At 42.1% G+C, this 18,671-nt stretch overlaps 1 long non-coding RNA gene across 1 annotated transcript; it reads right to left on the reverse strand.

Annotated features, from left to right (window-relative positions):
• Positions 1–9,256: 9,256 nt before the first annotated feature.
• Positions 9,257–10,335, reverse strand: LOC112729250 (uncharacterized). Its single transcript, XR_003166434.2, has 3 exons — positions 9,829–10,335; positions 9,598–9,727; positions 9,257–9,453 (listed from the first exon to the last, which is right to left on the reverse strand). It is a non-coding gene; the product is annotated as an uncharacterized lncRNA (long non-coding RNA).
• Positions 10,336–18,671: the final 8,336 nt, after the last annotated feature.

An 18,671-nucleotide genomic window follows, 5' to 3' on the forward strand; every position in this document is an offset into this window, starting at 1 on the left:
ATGTGTGTCTCTGTGGTGGACGCTGAGTTTTGTGTAGAGCTGAGGAAACGTCATAGGATTTGTGGTAGCAGTGCCCGGGAGAGGGATTATGAGCTTGAGCGCCCGACTCTGACGAGAGGGTTTGTTTTCCTACTTCGGTTGAAGGGGAGCGTCCATTCTTCTATGCCTATGAATATTTCTTCAGCCAGTTGGACATTACTTTTCCATTTACTGCTTTCGAGACCGACTTGTTGTGGTCGTGTAACATTGCTCCATCCCAGCTTCATCCGAATTCCTGGGGTTTTATCAAGATCTTTCAGCTGCTTTGCCAAGAGTTAGGCGTAACACCTTCTCAAACTCTTTTCCTTTATCTTTTTATTTCTACCAAGCCTGGTGCCTCTTCCAAAAAGAAAGCTTCCTAGGTTTCTTTCAGGTCTTCCCAGGGTCATAAATTTTTGCCATGTGTGATGAGTCTTTTAAGGACTTTAAGAATTATTTCCTTAGAGTCCGTGCTGTTGAGGGGGTCCTCCCTTTTTTTCTTGATGAGAATGACGAGCCTGCTTTCCCTCTAGAGTGGCAGAAGGATGTGAGAGTGTCTCGTTATACATGGGAGATGCTTGACGAGGTTGAGCGGACTTTTGTTATTGTTCTTGAAGATTTATGGGGGGAACCACCCCATCTTGATACAAAAAGGTTGTTGAATGACCCTTCCCTGGTTCGAACTGTTTTGGGTACTGTCTGACTTATTTCTGTACTTCTTTCTTAGTTTTGCTTCCTCTTTTGTGATTGTAACCCATTACTGTGGTTGATTCTATTTTCTCAGAGATGTCAAAAAACAATGATTCCATGAAGGCCTTCAAAAAGGCAAGGAAGGCTGCTGCTGCTCAAAATATCTCGGCCAAGGCGACGGGAGAGGGATCTTCTCAAGTTCAGGTGAAGCTGCCCGTGCCGAGTTCTCCTGGGCCGAGGAAGGTGATTCCCATTCCTCGGGTTCACCTGGCCGACCCTCCACAGTCTTCCGCTACTACTTCTGGTGCTCCTCCCAACAAGAAACAAAAAATAATTGAGCCTTTCAACCTTGATGCCCCTGATTTTGACGCAGTCGAGTTCGTAGATTAGCAGATCGGTCCCTACGGTGTCCTCCTTATGGATGATGTATCACTCCTTCATCACTTGGATTTTATAACTCGGAGTAGTGTAAAAATGGCACATATGGGAGCTGCCCTGTACCGAACTGCTCAAAATCTTCCTCTCCATGCCACCAAAGCTTTTGTGGAGGAGATAAAACAGGAATTCGATCGGATGAAGGGCTTGAAGGAGGAGCTTGAGGTGAAGGTGGCCAAACTGGAGAAGGATCTGAAGAATGAGAAGGTGAGTTCCCTTGCTCTGGCGGCTTCTGTGCGGTTGGTCGAGGACACGGCATTGAGGCATAAAGACAGCTACGTCACATCCTACCGGGAGGGAATGCGTTTGAAGGAGGAGTTGGAGAACGCCTGAGCTAATTACTCCGAGCTCCAGGGTCATCTTGTTGGCAGTGTGAATGCTGCTTACGAGAACCTGAAGGAGCAGGTTCGAATTATTACTCCCGAGGCCAACCTTACTCTTTTTAGCCTGGACAATGTTGAGAGGGATGGTAAGATTATCCCTGATGACCAGGATGATGACGATGTCGAACCTCCCCCTGTGCCTTCTGACAAAGTGTCAACTTCTACCGTTCCTCTAGTTGAGGTCGGTCATTCTATTTCTGATCCGGACTGTCAGATCTTGAATCGGGATGACGGTACCGTGGATGCTGTGCCGATTCAGACTCGCCCTCCTTCTCCCCGTACTGATGCTGACGAGAAGGCTCCCGTTCTTAGCTGATTTTTCTTGGATGTTTGTGTAGATAGCCCGGCTTGTGGGCTTTTAAACTCTTTATTTTGTAGTTTTGAATATTTTGCTGACTGTTGATACTCCTTCTGGTTGCTTGTTTAGCAACTTTTTATTTTGAAAAAACAACAAGTAGCTTTCATGCTTTTGGGCCTGACCCCGAAGCTTGTTATAATATTGTATTTTATATCATGCTTGTTTGCACTTGTCTTGGCACCTTTCTGGGTTTTGAGAATGCTGGAGCCTTGCTGCTCGGCCTCTTTGGATTTCTTTGTACTTATTGCTTGTAGCTTCGATCCTTTGAGGTCGTGGATGTGTGGATCCAACTTGTATTTCAGTTTTCTCGCTCTTACTTGTATTTATTTCTAGCAATCCATAACCGATTTCTTTACGTTGGTCCTCTTTCCAGTTATTTTTGTAGTATTCTTTTTTGGACCTTTGTCAGGTCTCTTTTAGGGACTACTTTTATAACTTGTTTGTGGGAGACCGACTTCTTTGCGTCGTCCTTTTCCATGTTATTTTTGTAATCCTCTTTCTTGGACCCTTGTCAGGTCTCTTTCAGGGATTACTTTTATAACTTGTTTTTTGTAGGAGACCGACTTCGTCATGTCAATCTCTTCTAAGTTATTTTTTAATCCTCTTTCTTGGACCTTTGTCAGGTCTCTTTCAGGGATTACTTTTATAACTTGTTTTTTGTAGGAGACCGACTTCGTCATGTCAATCTCTTCTAAGTTATTTTTTAATCCTCTTTCTTGGACCTTTGTCAAGTCTCTTTCAGGGATTACTTTTATAACTTGTTTTTCGTAGGAGACCGACTTCGTTATGTCGATCTCTTCTAAGTTATAGCAATTCCTCTTTTACAGGGTTGGCCAGATCTCTTTCCAGGGATTTGCTGATAACTTGGGTTGACTTGATCCGACTTTTTTAATGTCGGCCAGTCTTTAAGTTATTACTTAGCAATCCATTAAGACCTCGTCAGGTCCTTTCTCCGGATCACTTTCGATAACTTCTTGCATTATTCTGTTTTCATCTTTGCCGATTTGTAGAAAGTGGATTAAATCCTCGTTTAGTCGACCTTTAGATGAATTTGGTTTTCATCTCTGTTGGTCTTTATCGTGATTGGGCAATGATTTTGTTTTTCACTTTTGCCAATCTGTTGCTTTATAATCGGACGATGAATATTTCAGATTAATGCGTCTTGAAAACTTGTAGAATCATCTAATATATTTTATTTAAAAGACAATGAAAATATGTACATATAGATTTTTTATCCTCTGGATCTCAACATGGTGCCTCATTAAAAAACCTTTTCAGGAAAAAGAGTGCATCTCATGCTGGTATCCTTTATTTCTAACTATAGTACCTTCTTAAGTTGCAGGCGTGCCACGATCTGGGTTACTCTCGCCCGTCGAGTTTGGATAATCTTAGTAGCCCTTCCAAAGTACTTCTATGACTCGATAGGGTCCTTTCCAGTTTGCCGCCAGCTTTCCTTCTCCGGGTCGAGTTGTTCCGATATCATTTCGGATTAGGATGAGATCATTTTCAGCGAAACCTCTTGGCACTACTTTTTGATTATATCTCGAAGCCGTTCGGTGCTTTAGCGCTTCTTCCCTGATCCGAACTCTTTCTTGGATTTCTGGAAGTAGGTCGAGCTCTTCTCGTTGAAGTTGAGAGTTGGCTTCTTCATTGTAGTGGACTACTCTAGGTGACCCTTCCTCGACCTCCACTGGGATCATTGCCTCCACTCCGTACGCTAATCGAAATGGTGATTCGTTTGTGGTGGAATGTGGCGTTGTTCGATATGCCCATAGGACTTGTGGAAGTTCTTCGGCCCAAGCTCCCTTTGCATCTTGCAGTCTCCGTTTCAGCCCAGCCAATATGACTTTGTTGGCCGCTTCGGCTTGTCCATTGGCTTGGGGATGTTCGACGAAGGTGAACTGGTGTTTTATGTTCAAGTCGGCTACTAACTTTCTGAAGCCTGTATCTGTGAATTGGGTGCCATTGTCTGTAGTGATGGAGTATGGAACCGCAAACCTTGTGACAATGTTCCTATATAAGAATTTCCGGCTCCTTTGAGCAGTGGCGTTGGCTAGGGGCTCTTCCTCGATCCACTTTGTGAAATAGTCTACCCCGACTATGAGGAATTTAACTTGTCCCGATCCCTGGGGAAAGGGTCTGAGAAGATCGAGTCCCCATTTTGCAAATGGCCAAGGCGAAGTTACACTGATGAGCTCTTCTGGCGGGGCGATGTGAAAGTTGGCATGTTTCTGGCATGGTGGACATGTCTTTACAAATTCTGTTGCTTCTTTTTGTAGAGTTGGCCAGTAAAATCCCGCCCGGAGTACTTTTTGGGTGAGAGCTTGTGCTCCGAGATGGTTGCCGCAAATGCCGCTGTGTACTTCCTCTAAAACTTCCCTTGTGTTGGAGGTTGGCACACATTTTAAGAATGGTATTGAAATCCCTCTTTTGTATAGGGTGTTATTTATGATAGTGTAGTATTGTGCCTCCCGCTTTAACCTCTTTGCCTCTTTTTCATATGTGGGGAGTGTTTCTGTCTTGAGGTAGTTAATTATAGGGGTCATCCATCCTTGATCCTGTCCTGTTATGGGTAGGATTTTTTCCTCTTCCGAGATTGACGGGCTTTGTAGCATTTCCTGGATGAGGCTTCTATTGTTGCATCCTGGTTTGGTGCTGGCTAGTTTTGAGAGTGCGTCAGCTCGGGCATTTTGTTCACGGGGTGTGTGGTGGATCTCATATTCCCCAAGTTGTCCGAGCTGTTCCCTGGTTTTATTCAAATACTTTTTCATGGTGGGATCCTTGGCTTGGTAGCTCCCTGTTATTTGTGAGGTGACTACTTGTGAGTCGCTGAAGATGATGAGTTTTTGGGCTCGAACTTCCCTAGCCAGCTTCAAACCAGCTAGTAGTGCTTCATATTCTGCCTGGTTGTTTGAGGCAGGGAACCCGAATTTGAGGGAGAGCTCAATTTGGGTTCCTTGGGTGCTTTCAATTATCACACCTGCGCTGCTTCCGGTTTTATTCGAGGAGCCGTCCACGTATATATTCCACTCTATGGGGGTCTCCGGGGTGTCTGTAAACTCTACAATGAAGTCAGCTAAATATTGTAATTTAATGGCTGTCCGAGCCTCGTATTGAAGGTCAAACTCGGACAACTCAATTGCCCATTGTAGGATTCTTCCTGCTAGATCTGTCTTCTGCAATATCCCCTTTATGGGCTGGTTAGTCCGAACCTTAATGGTGTGAGCTTGGAAGTACGAGCGGAGTTGTCGAGATGTTAGTATAAGAGCATAGGCAAACTTTTCTATTTTTTGGTAGTTCAGCTCGGATCCTTGTAATGCTTTGCTGATAAGGTACACGGGTTGTTGCCCACTGTCCTCTTCTCGAACTAGTGCTGAGGCTACCGCTCGACTCCCTACCGCGAGGTATAATATGAGTGGTTCTCCTTGTCGTGGCTGAGATAGGATGGGTGGCCGCCCCAGAAATCTTTTGAAATCTTGGAAGGCTTGTTCGCACTCTGTTGTCCATTCGAAGTTCTTTCCTTTCCTTAGAGTGGCATAGAAAGGAAGGGATCTTATCGCTTATCCCGCTAGGAATCTGGACAAGGCTGCCAATCTCCCGTTGAGTTGTTGTACCTCTTTGAAACAAGGTGGGCTCTTCATGTTGAGTATGGCCTGACATTTATCCAGATTTGCCTCAATTCCTCTTTGTGTGAGCATAAAACCCAAGAACTTTCCTGCTTCTACTACAAAAGTGCATTTTGTAGGATTGAGTCGCATGCCATGCTTCCTTATAGTGTCGAACACATGGGCCAAGTCGGACAATAGTGTCTCTTCACTTTGTGTCTTTATCAACGTGTCGTCCACATAGACTTCCATTATTTTTCCGATATGGTCCAAAAAGACTTTGTTCATTAGCCTTTGATAAGTAGCTCCCACGTTTTTAAGACCAAAAGGCATTACGATGTAGCAGTAGTTTGCTTTTGGTGTTAAAAACGAGGTTTTTCCTGATCAGATGAATACATTGGGATTTGATTTTATCCAGAATATGCATCCATAAATGAAAGGTATTTATATCCTGATGAGGCATCCACCAGGGCGTCGATACTTGGTAGTGGATAAGGATCTTTTGGGCAGGCTTTGTTGAGATCGGTGTAGTCGGTGCACATCCGCCATTTTCCATTTGATTTGTTCACCAAGACGATGTTGGCTAGCCATAGTGGGTACTTGACTTCTCTTATGAATCCTGCCTCCAATAGTGCTTGTACCTGCTCCTCCACAGCTTGGGATCGTTCTGGCCCAAGTTTTCTTCGTCTCTGCTGTATTGGCCGAGATCCTGGATAGACCGCCAACTTGTGGCACATTAGTTTGGGGTCTATGCCTGGCATGTCTGCTGCTTTCCATGCGAAGAGGTCAACATTATCTCGTAAGAACTCTACTAGTGATTCTTTTTCGTCTCCTTTTAGGATTGTGCCAATATTAGTTGTTTTATCCGAGGTGTCTCCGATCTGAACTTTCTCTACTTCACCTTCAGGTTGTGGACGGAGTTCCTCTCGTCTCTGAACTCGTCCAAGCTCAATTGTATGGAATTCTTCTCTTCTGCCTCTGAGGTTTAGACTTTCATTATAGCAGTGGCGCGCCATCTTTTGATCTGCTTTTATTGTAGCTATCCCTTCTGCAGTTGGGAATTTCATGCACAGATGTGGAGTTGAGACTATTACGCCGAGTTGATTCAATGTTGTCTAACCTATTAAGGCGTTGTAAGCTGAACTCACATCGACTACGATGTAGTCTATTTTGAGTGTTCGGGATTGGTTTCCTCTTCCGAACGTTGTGTGTAGTGAGATGTAACCAAGTGGTTGCACTGGGGTGTCTCCCAGTCCGAACAGGCTGTTTGGGTATGCTCTAAGCTCCTTTTCTTCTAAACCAAGCTTGTCGAAGGTTTTTTTAAATAAGATGTCGGCGGAGCTCCCTTGTTCTATCAGTGTGCGGTGGAGATTTGTGTTTGCCAGTATGATGGTAATGACCATGGGATCGTCGTGTTCCGAGATGATACCGGATGCATCTTCTTTGGTGAACGTAATTGTGGGGATGTCGGGTTCTCCTTCCTTCCCCTCGACATGATATACTTCTTTGAGATATCTTTTGCGAGATGATTTGGAGATTCCTCCTCCTGCAAATCCGCCGTGTATCATGTGGACGTGTCTTTCTGGTGTACGAGGTGATCGCTCAGCTCGTCCGACATCTTCGTCCCTTCTTCTCTTTTTTTGCTCATCATCTTGGGTGGCCAAAAACCGATCTAGTTTTCCTTCTCTCACTAATTTTTCTATGATGTTTTTTAAGTCAAAGCATTCGTTGGTGAAATGTCCTCAGACTCGATGATATTCACAGTATTCGTTCCGACTTCCTCCTCCTCTTTTGCCTTTAAGTGGTCGAGCTGGGGGTATCTTTTCTGTGTTACAGACTTCTTTGTAAATATCCACAAAGGACACCCGAAGAGGGGTGTAATTATGATACTTTTTTGATTTTTTCCCTCGTTCGATCTTCCTTCCTCTTGGATTCTTTATCTTTATCTCGGTAGGTAAAACCGGATCTCGAGGCTTCTCCAAGTCGGGAATTTTCTTCCATGTTGATGTGCTTCTCCGCCCGCTCTTGCACCTCATCCAGAGATGTGGGGTATTTCTTTGATATAGATTGGCTAAAAGGTCCCTCCCGTTGGCCGTTGATGAGGCCCATGATAGCGGTCTCTGTTGGTAGGCTTTGTATGTCTAGGCATGTTTTATTGAATCTTTCCATGTAGTTGCGAAGGCTTTCCCGATCTCCTTGCTTGATTCCTAAGAGACTGGGGGCGTGCTTAGCCTTATCTTTTTGGATTGAAAATCTGGCCAGGAAATTTTTGGCTAAGCCGTCAAAGCTTGAGATAGATTTCGGAGGTAGGTTGTCGAACCATCTGATGGCAGTTTTGGTAAGGGTTGTTGGAAAAGCTTTGTAACAAACTGCATCCGAGGCATCGGTGAGGTACATTCTACTTCTGAAATTGCTGAGGTGATGGTTGGGGTCTGTGGTGCCATCGTACAAAGTCATATCCGGAAGTTTGAAGTCTTTTGGGATTTTGGTCTTCATGATCTCCCTAGTGAATGGATCTTGATCCTTGCGAGAGTTGTCCTCAGGGGTGGATCGAGTAGTTTTGGCTTTGAGATCGGCTTCGATTTTTAGAAGTTTATCCTCCAATTCCCGGTGTCACCTTATCTCTCTTTGTAGATCCTTTCCTGCTTCTTACTAATGTTGGGCTTCTTTCTCAAGTTGCTTTAATCGATCTTGAAGCGCCTCTAACGGGTTTGATGAATTTTTGTCCCCATTAGGGTCTGGAGTGTCTTTCGGTGTATCGTCCGCATTTTTGTGCGACGTTCTATCCTCTAGATCTGAGTCATGGTCGTTGTTATGGTCATCCGCCATGGTTATGGGATGACTTCCAGGTTCCCCAACAACGGCGCCAATGTTCCGAGGGTTACCTGAAATTGTAGGTCGATCTCGGACGAGATCTTCTGTACTGGTCGGAGTTGATGTGTCTGGCTGGCGGATGGCGGCCGGAGCTGGTGCGTCCGATTTCTCGAACTGATAGCGCTGCTGATCCTCTGTCATCGAAGGGTGGGGGGTACCTGCAAGGGACTCCGATGCTTAAGTTAGCAAGGGTATTAAGCAGGTTTTTTGTAGAATCAGAGTATGAGTTATACATGGGTGCTCTAGTGTATTTATAATAGTGTGGAATGACCTTCTTAGATAAGATAAGTTAGTTATCTTATCTTATCTTTATCTTTTGGCGACACTACAAGAAAATAAGCTTTCTGCCACGCTTTAAAAGCGTACCGAAAAGTGCAAAAAAGCGTACCGATAGCTTTTCGCCACGCTTTTTGAGCTATCGGCACGCTTTTGAAAGGGTCACATCTGCTAGCGTGCCGGTTGCTCTATCACCACGCTTTTGTGGATCTATCGGCACACTTTTTTTGTTGGCACGCTTTCATCTCTTGCCACGCTTAAAAAGCGTGGCCATAGATCTTAACCTGTAGGTACGCTTAAAAAGCGTACCGAAAAGTGTACATATCGCCACGCTTTTAAAACGTCCCAAAATGTTAGTTTTGGGTACTCTTTAAAAGCGTGCCAATAGGAGAAGATATGGCTACACTTTTTAAAGCGTGGCAATAGCCAGTGATACGACCACGCTTTAAAAACGTGGCAATAGCCTTATAAAATTAAAAAAAATTATTTTTCTTATTTTTACCTTCATCACTGCAAAATATAAATTTCCAATCCTTTTTTATTACCAAACCTACAAATATAGTATGCAATTTTTAGTACAAAATAAATCAAACAATAATTAGTGACATAATTTTTGCAATAATTATTTTATACATTAAAAAACTAATACTCAAATACAAAATAAATCTCAAGTTCAAATTCCAAAACTAAAAACTGAAAAAAAATAACTTAAATTCTATTTCCTTTGCTGTTCCTCCTTCCTCTAGCCCTCTTAAACCTCCTTCCCTTAGATCATACAAGAGACCCTCTGGCAAGAAGATCCTTCTGTCAGGACCTGTCACCAAATGGAAGCAATGATCAGAAACTAGTTTCCTACCTTGAATTGTACAACTAGAGTATATAAAAAAAACTTTGTTAGTTCATTACAAGAACTTAATTAGGACTAATTAGGAGATTATAGGCTATAGCAATAAGTTACCCTCCTCTTACTGCTAAGTCAAACTTTGTTAGCTGCTTTGGTTCTCTCAGTTTATTTACAAGCAACAATAAGTTACTTTGCCTTCTGTTGGCTTTCCCATGCAACAATTTTGGCTTCCTCTTTCTGAATCCTGCAATGAAATAGAAGTTCATCGGAAAACACACAATCAGAACAACTAAATTATATGTCTCTAGTTCATTGAATGATATGAACATAACAATGATGACATACTTGGTTATGTCCATGGTGGACTTTGCAATATCTGAACATGAAGTTTGGATTTCACTATTACTTTCTTGAAAGGAGGTGAGCTTTGTTGCATGACCTTTAGGCCACCTAATAACAGTGGCCTCACTATCAACCTCAACATCTCTAATCTCTAATTTGCTATTTTTCTATTTTCTAATAAAATGCAGATGCTTTAGCACATTAGTTAAAACAGCAGAAAACAGCAGAAATCATCCAATAAAAAGCAAGAGCTAACCACTAATCAATTCAATAAAACAGCAGAAAACATTCAATAATCATCTAATTTTCTTGTTTATAAATTAAGCAGAAGCACAGCAAGAGCTCATCACTAATCAATAGAACATTCACTTACCCTAATACTAAAGCACCAAACCACTGAAGCAAGAATCCAAGAATTGCCGAGCCAAAAATCACGGGTGTGTTTCCGAAGTTCCAACCAAAGGAGAGGACACCCAGAGGGTCTAAGCAGGGCATCATAGCAGCCAGGAAAATCAATGTAATAAAACAATTATGATTGACATTCATGAACAAAAATAAATTGGAACAAATATTTTAAAAATCGGCTACTGATTTAGTACACTTCAGAAAAACAGCAAGCAGTAACCAATTTAGAAAAATCATATAAAATCCATCTTTGGTTGGATTCTCCCAAATTTTGATGTGGTTGAACTAGACTTACCCATCTTTCACCCAGTTCAAGTCCCAGAGAATTTTCACTTCTCTAGAAAAAGTTATGCCTCTCGAAATATGATTTTGTTTTAAGAAAAGGGAGTTGTCACAACAGTGAACAGCCCTGCTTCCAGAAGGCACAACTTTCTCTACAAAACTCGAATTGTCCTAAAATTTGGACATAAAATACTAGACATCCTAATATTTCATCTCTCTTTGATTTCACCTACAAAGAATTTCAGAGTATTGAGATATGTGGTTTTGAAGTTGCTGTTCCAGAATTCAGACAGCATTCTTTCTGCAGAAAATGACCATTTTCTAAAAATCATATCTCCCAAACCACACATCGAAAAATTATGAAATTTTAGGGGAACAATCTAGACATATCAAGGTTTCATAAAAAAATAATTTTACTCATTTTGAGTGGCTAGATTGCTCCCAGTTTTGTTCACAATGTGATGCCCGAAACTGCATAATTCTGCAACATGTAACCTTGGGTTTTGAGAGGTCAAAAATTGATTCCTAGCTTTTCACTCACTCTAATCTTGCATTCTAACTTTATTTTACCTATTGTGACTTGTTAGAAAGATTAAATCAGCCCCATGTGCTCAATAAGATCATCAACCAGCTCAAGGTTTTCAAAACTGAAATAACTTGTACTATATATATATATATATATATATATATATATATATATATATATATATATATATATATATATATATATACACACAATGGATCCTCATTTATTTTTCAGCAAATAAAATTTCAGCAATCAATTTAACTCTCACCAAGTACGGAGGATCTGCCACTACTATTTTGAAGGAATGCTTCAACTCCAGTGGCAACTCCTCAGGGTGATTGTGGTCATAAAATGTGTAATCACATCCGTACTACTCAAAACGTTTGTCATACTCAAAAAGTTGTGCAGGAACATTAGGATCCATGTTCTGAAGATTCAAGAAAGGAAAATTTTTTAAATATCTGACAAAGCAAAAACAAGAACTCAGAAATGACATCAAACAAATTAAAAAAACTCAACAAACCAATGATAATATATAGCTTTCAATGAAAGAATACTGTAGGAACCAGGGTCTAATAATGCCTTCTAATAATTAGTTAAGCTTAAGCTTAAACACTTTTGCTTTATACCATGCTCAAAACATTACCAGGTCCTGGTTGGTGTGAGTTGAAACACAACAAGTTTTACTATTTCTTTGTTGTATAGATCAATGTCTTGTCCTAATCATAATTTGAGGATAATTCTTTAAAAAACAAATGTCCCACATAGAAAACAAACAAAGAAACCATGTATGACTGTGTACAAAACAATCTACAAGATCAAATAATGACTTGAATGCCAAAATTTTATTACACTTACAGTAGCAAGACTATAGTTATCTCGAAGATGTTCACTGAATGCCAACATTAATGCTGTTGTCCTGCATTACCAAATCAGAACCAAAATTCAGAATAAGAAATCGGTTCAGAAACAACATTCAAAACAAGCAAAACCCAAAACAAAAAATTAGAACCGGCAACAAATAATCATAACAAAGAAATCAGAATAAAAAAATAATAACAACCAAGAACAAATAATTAGATCCAAAAAAATTAGAACAAATAATTAAAAGTAAAAAAAAGGTAGAAGTTCAACAACTAACTGCAAATAAGAAAAATAGATGCAGAGTTTCAGAGAGCTGGGTGAAGGATGTAGAGGAATACAACTGTTTATTGCATTGTACCGCGGAGGACGATAGCGGCTGCAAGATCCACGGAGGACGACGGGCGACGGGTGAGTTCCGAGGAGGACAACGGGCGACGGCTTCGGAGTGCGACTTCGAGTGACGGGTGAGTTCCGCGTAGGACTACGGGCGACGGCCGGTGTGACTGCGAGGGAAGGAATGGGTGAGACAGGGACTGCAACGGTGGAGGGGATGAGGCGAGCAGGGAGAGGCGAGCAGAACCACAACAGAGAGAGGCGAGCAGCACGACGACCAGAACCGCGAGAAGGACAGCAAGAGGAATGGCGAGCTGGCTAACACAACGACAAACCAGTGAGATAGATGGCGGTGTGATGGAGGTTAGGGTTTTCTGGGTGCGATGAAGGGTTGGATTCCAGAAGGCTAGGTTCCAGAAGCTGAAGATGAGGCTGGGTTCCAGTGATGAAGATGACGATTGACGCCGAAGGAAGCTGCTGGGTTCGAGAGTGAAGATGAAGTGACGGCGTAATAGGGTTTGAAAGGGAATTTTAAGGTTAAAAAGATTTTAGGGTTTGAAAGGGAATTCTTTTAACTCTGTTCTAACTTTTATCAAAACCAAAGAAACCAAGAAATTCAAATGATAACATTTAAAGTTTTAATTTATACTTTGATATCAAATTTAGTTTAAATATGAATATTGAGTTTACATTAAATATTTTTTATTCTAAATTATAATTTGTTATATTTTTTAAGAATATTAAATAACTAATTATTAATAGAATGTACTAATTTTATCTTAAACTAATTTTGTTAAGTATAATTTGGTAACATAAAAATTAGGTAGACTCTAACAAAGTTATGTGATTTAAAAATAAATAAATTATAAAAAAATACACATTTTGTAATGAAAAAAAAGATACTGGAAAAAGAAGAAAAAAATATTAAATAGTGAAAAAAATAAAATCACAAGTCATCTTAAAATTTAGAATTAAAAATAAGTTAAGTGTGAAAATTTGAAAAGTTATCATTTAGGGTTAAAATTTAAAAACTTAGGAAAAAAAGTTTTCGTGTGAAAAAAAATAAGTGGGAAACTAAATTTTAGGGGAGGGAACTCTATCGGGACATTTTTTTACGGTGCCAAAATAAACACACTATACCCACGCTTATAAAGCGTATCGATTTCTTTCTATGGCCACGCTTTTTAAGCGTGGCAAAAAAACTGGTGGCCAAATTTTTAATCAGTGGCCACCCACTGTAAAAGCGTGCCGATTTCCCTCTATCGCCACGCTTTTCAAGCGTAGCAGTAAAAAAGCGTGGCCAAATTTCAAGTAAGTGGGCACCCTCGTAAAAGCGTGCCGATTTTCTTCTATGGCCACGCTTTTCAAGCGTGGCAAAAAAAAGCGTGGCCAAATCACAAATCAGTGGCCACCCTTGTAAAAGCGTGGCCATAGACCACTTTTCGGCACGCTTTAATAGCGTGGCAAGAAAAATGTGTGCCGAAAGGCCTTTTTTCTTGTAGTGCGAGGTCAGCTTATCTTCAATGGAACTGCCCTTATCTCTGTAGGCTTGGGCTGCCTTTGGATCTGGGTCGTATTCCTTGAGTTGGGCCCTTTTTTGTGCTTTCCTATCGATTTGGCCGAGCTCTTTTAGGAAGAGGTCGGATAGTCTGACCTGAAGAGGTCGGTCGTTTTGTCGCCAATCATCCCGGGTCGGATAACTCGACCCAGGGTATGAACAGAGGTTAAATCTGAAAGTTTGGTCATTGTTCACATCCTGGGTCGATCTATCCGACCCGAGATGTTCAGTAACAAAGCAACCGACCTCTTCAGGTCAGGCTATCTGACTTCTTCTCAAAGAGGTCGGCCAAATCGACAGGAAAGCCTAATAAAGGGCCCAAATAGAGGAACACGACCCAAATCCAAAGGTAATCCAAGCTTTTAGAGATAAAGGTGGTTCCCTTGAAGATAAGCTGACCTCAACTTAAAGATAAAGATAAGATAAGATAACCAACTTATCTTATCTAGAAAGGTCACTCTACAACCACTATAAATACACTGGAGCACCCAGGTATAACTCATACTCTGATTCTACAATAAGCCTGCTTAATACCCATGCTAACTTAAGCATTGGAGTCTCTTGCAGGTACCCCCCACCCTCCGGTGACCACGGATCAAAAGTGAAGCCAGTCCAACAAGTCAGACACAACAGCTCCGGCCGCCACCAGCTAGCCGGACACGTCATCTCTGACCAGTACAGAAGATCTCGTCCGAGATCGGCCTACAGTTTCAGGTAAGCCTCAGAACATTGCCGCCGTTGCCGGGAAGCCTGGAAGTCATCCCATCATCATGGCGGACGACCATGATTCAAATCTAGAGGACAGAACGCCGCACAAAAATGCAGACGCTACACCAAAAGATACTCCAGAATCTAACGGCGACAAAAACTCATCACATCTGGGAGTAATAGAAGCATTTAAAGATCGTCTAAAGCAACTTGAAAAAGAAAGCCAGCATCAACGAGAAGTTGGGAAAGATCTACAAAGAGAGATAAGGCGACGTCAAGAATTGGAAGATAAACTCCTGCAACTTGAAGCCGATCTCAAAGCAAAGGCTACCCGGACCACCCCTGAGGATAATTCACGCAAAGATCAAGATCCATTCACTAGGAACATCATGAAAACTAAAATCCCTAAGGACTTCAAACTCCCAGACATGACTCTGTATGATGGCACTACAGATCCCAACCATCACCTCAGCAACTTCAGAAGCAGAATGTACCTCACCGACGCCTCGGACGCTGTTCACTGCAAAGCTTTTCCAACGACCCTCACGAAGACAGCAATTAGATGGTTCGATAACTTACCTCCCAAGTCCATCTCAGGCTTTGATGACCTAGCCAAAAAATTTCTAGCCAGATTCTCCATCCAAAAAGATAAGGCCAAACACGCCTCCAGTCTACTAGGAATCAGGCAAGAAGATCGGCAAAGTCTTCGCAACTACATGGAGAGATTCAACAAAATGTGCCTAGACATACAAAGCTTGCCAATAGAGGCCGCCATCATGGGCCTCATCAATGGCCTACGAGAGGGACCTTTCAGCCAATCTATATCGAAGAAATATCCCACATCTCTGGATGAGGTGCAGGAGCGAACAGAAAAATATATCAACATAGAAGAAAATTCTCGGTTGGGAGAAACCTCAAAATCCGGATTCTCCTACTGAGACAAAGATAAAGAATCCAAAAAGAAGGAAGATCAAAAAGGGGAGAAAATTAAAAAATATCATAATTACACCCCTCTTAGGGTATCCCTGGTAGATGTCTACAAAGAAGTCTGCCATACGGAAAAGAAACCCCCAGCTCGACCACTCAAAGGTAAAAGAGGAGGAGAAAATCGGAATGAATACTGCGAATATCACCGAGTCTGAGGGCATTCCACCAACGAATACTTCGACTTAAAAACATCATAGAAAAATTAGTAAGAAAAGGAAAACAAGATTGGTTTCTGGCCACCCGAGATGATGATCAAAGAAAGAGAAGAAGGGATGAAGATGTCAGACGAAACAAGTGATCACCTCGTACGCCAGAAAGACATGTCCATATGATACACGGAGGATTCGCAGGAGGAGGAACCTCCAAATCATCCCGCAAAAGATATCTCAAAAAAGTATTTCATGTTAAAGGAAAGGAGGAAGCTCCCGACATCCCTGCAATCACATTCACCAAAGAGGATGCATCTGGCATCATCTCAGGACATGACGACCCTATGGTCATCACCATCATACTGGCAAACGCCAATCTCCACCGCACATTAATAGACCAAGGGAGCTCTACCGACATCTTATTCAAAACTGCCTTCGACAAGCTCGGCTTAGAAGAAAAGGAGCTTAGAGCATACCCTAACAACCTTTTCAGATTGGGAGATACCCCAGTACAACCGTTGGGATACGTGTCACTACATACAACCTTCAGAAAAGGGAACCAATCCAGAACACTCAAGATAGACTACATCGTGGTCGACGTGAGTTCAGCCTAAAATGCCCTAATAGGTCGGACAACACTAAATCAACTCGGCGCAATAGTCTCAACTCCACATCTATGCATGAAATTACCAACTACAGAAGGGATAGCTACAATAAAAGCAGATCAAAAGATGGCACGCCGCTGTTATAACGAAAGTCTAAACTTCAGAGGCAGAGGAGAAGAGTTCCATACAATTGAGCTCTGTGGAGTTCAGAGACGAGAAGAACTCCGTCCACAACCCAAAGGAGAAATAGAGAAAGTTCAGATCAGGGATACCTTGGACAAAACAACTAATATTGGCACGATCCTGAAGGGAGACACAAAAGAATTACTAGTATAGTTCTTACGAGATAATGTCGATCTCTTCGCATAGAAAGCTGCAAACATGCCAGGCATAGACCCCAAGCTAATGAGTCACAAGTTGGTGGTCTATCCAGGATCTCGGCTGGTACAGCAGAGACAAAGAAAACTTGGGCCAGAACGATCCCAAGCTGTGGAAGAACAGGTATAAGCACTACTGGAGGCAGGATTCATAAATGAAGTCAAGTACCCACTATGGCTAGCTAACGTCGTCTTGGTGAAAAAATCAAATGGGAAATGGCGAATGTGCACCGACTACACCGATCTCAACAAAGCCTGCCCAAAAGATCCTTACCTACTCCCAAGTATCGACGCTCTGGTAGATGCTTCATCCGAATATAGATACCTCTCGTTTATGGATGCATATTCCGGATACAACCAAATCCCCATGTATCCACCAGATCAAGAAAAGACCTCGTTTTTTATGCCAAAAGCAAATTACTGCTACATTGTAATGCCTTTCGGTATCAAGAATGCGGGAGCTACGTATCAAAGGCTAATGAATAAAGTCTTTTTAGATCATATCGGAAAAATCAGGAAACTCTACCTGGACGACATGTTAATAAAGACACAAAGTGAAGAGACATTATTGTCCGACCTGGCCCAAGTATTTGACACCATAAGGAAGCATGACATGCGCCTCAATCCCGCAAAATGCACTTTTGCAGTAGAAGTAGGAAAGTTCTTGGGTTTTATGCTCACACAAAGAGGAATTGAGGCAAATCCGGATAACTGCCAGGCCATACTCAACATGAAGAGCCCAACTTGTCTCAAAGAAGTACAACAACTCAACGGGAGGTTGGCAACCTTGTCCAGGTTCCTAGCGGGATCAGCAATAAGATCCCTTCCTTTCTATGCCACTCTAAGGAAAGGAAAGAACTTCGAATGGACAATGGAATGCGAGCAAGCCTTCCAAGATTTCAAAAGTTTCCTGGGACGACCACCTATCCTAACTCGACCACGAAAGGAAGAACCACTCATATTGTACCTTGCGGTAGAAAGTCGGGCAGTAGCCTCAGCACTAGTTCGAGAGGACGACAAAGAGCAACAACTTGTATACTTCATTAGTAAAGCGCTACAGGGATCCGAGTTGAACTACCAAAAAATAGAAAAGTTTGTCTATGCTCTCATACTGACATCTCGACGACTTCGCCCATACTTCCAGGCTCACACCATTAAGGTTCGAACCGACCAGCCCATAAAAGGGATATTGCAGAAAACAGATTTAGCAGGCAGAATTTTACAATGGGCAGTCGAGTTATCCGAGTTTGACCTCTAATATGAAGCTCGGACATCCATCAAATCGCAGTACTTGGCCGACTTCATTGCAGAATTCACAGATACCCTGGAAACTCCCACAGAGTGGAATCTCTACGTGGACGGGTCCACGAATAAGACTGGAAGCGGCGCAGGTCTGATAATAGAAAGCAACAAAGGAACCCAAGTTGAGCTTTCCCTCAAATTTGGGTTCCCGGCCTCAAACAACCAGGCAGAATATGAAGCGTTACTAGCTGGTTTGAAGCTGGCTAAGGAGGTTGGAGCTCAAAAACTCAACATCTTCAGCGATTCACAAGTAGTCACCTCACAAATAACAGGGAGCCATCAAGCCAAAGATCCCACCATGAAAAAGTATTTGGATAAAACCAAGGAACAGCTCAGACAACTCGGGGAATATAAGATCCGCCACATACCCCACGAACAAAATGCCCGAGCTGATGCACTCTCAAAGCTAGCCAGCACCAAACCAGGGGGCAACAATAGAAGCCTCATCCAGGAAATGCTACAAGACCCGTCAATCTCAGAAGTAGAAAAAGTCCTAGCCATAACAGGTCAGAACCAAGGATGGATGAACCCCATAATTAATTATCTCAAAACAGAAACACTCCCCACAGATGAAAATGAGGCAAAGAGATTAAAGCGAGAGGCACAATACTACACCATCATAAACAATACCCTATACAAAAGAGGGATTTCAATACCATTGTTAAAATGTGTGCCAACCTCTAACACAAGGAAAGTTTTAGGGGAAGTATACAACGTCATTTGTGGCAATCATCTCGGGGCACAAGCTCT

Source organism: Arachis hypogaea, chromosome 12 (assembly GCF_003086295.3).
Source record: "Arachis hypogaea cultivar Tifrunner chromosome 12, arahy.Tifrunner.gnm2.J5K5, whole genome shotgun sequence".
NCBI classification, from domain to species: domain Eukaryota; kingdom Viridiplantae; phylum Streptophyta; class Magnoliopsida; order Fabales; family Fabaceae; genus Arachis; species Arachis hypogaea.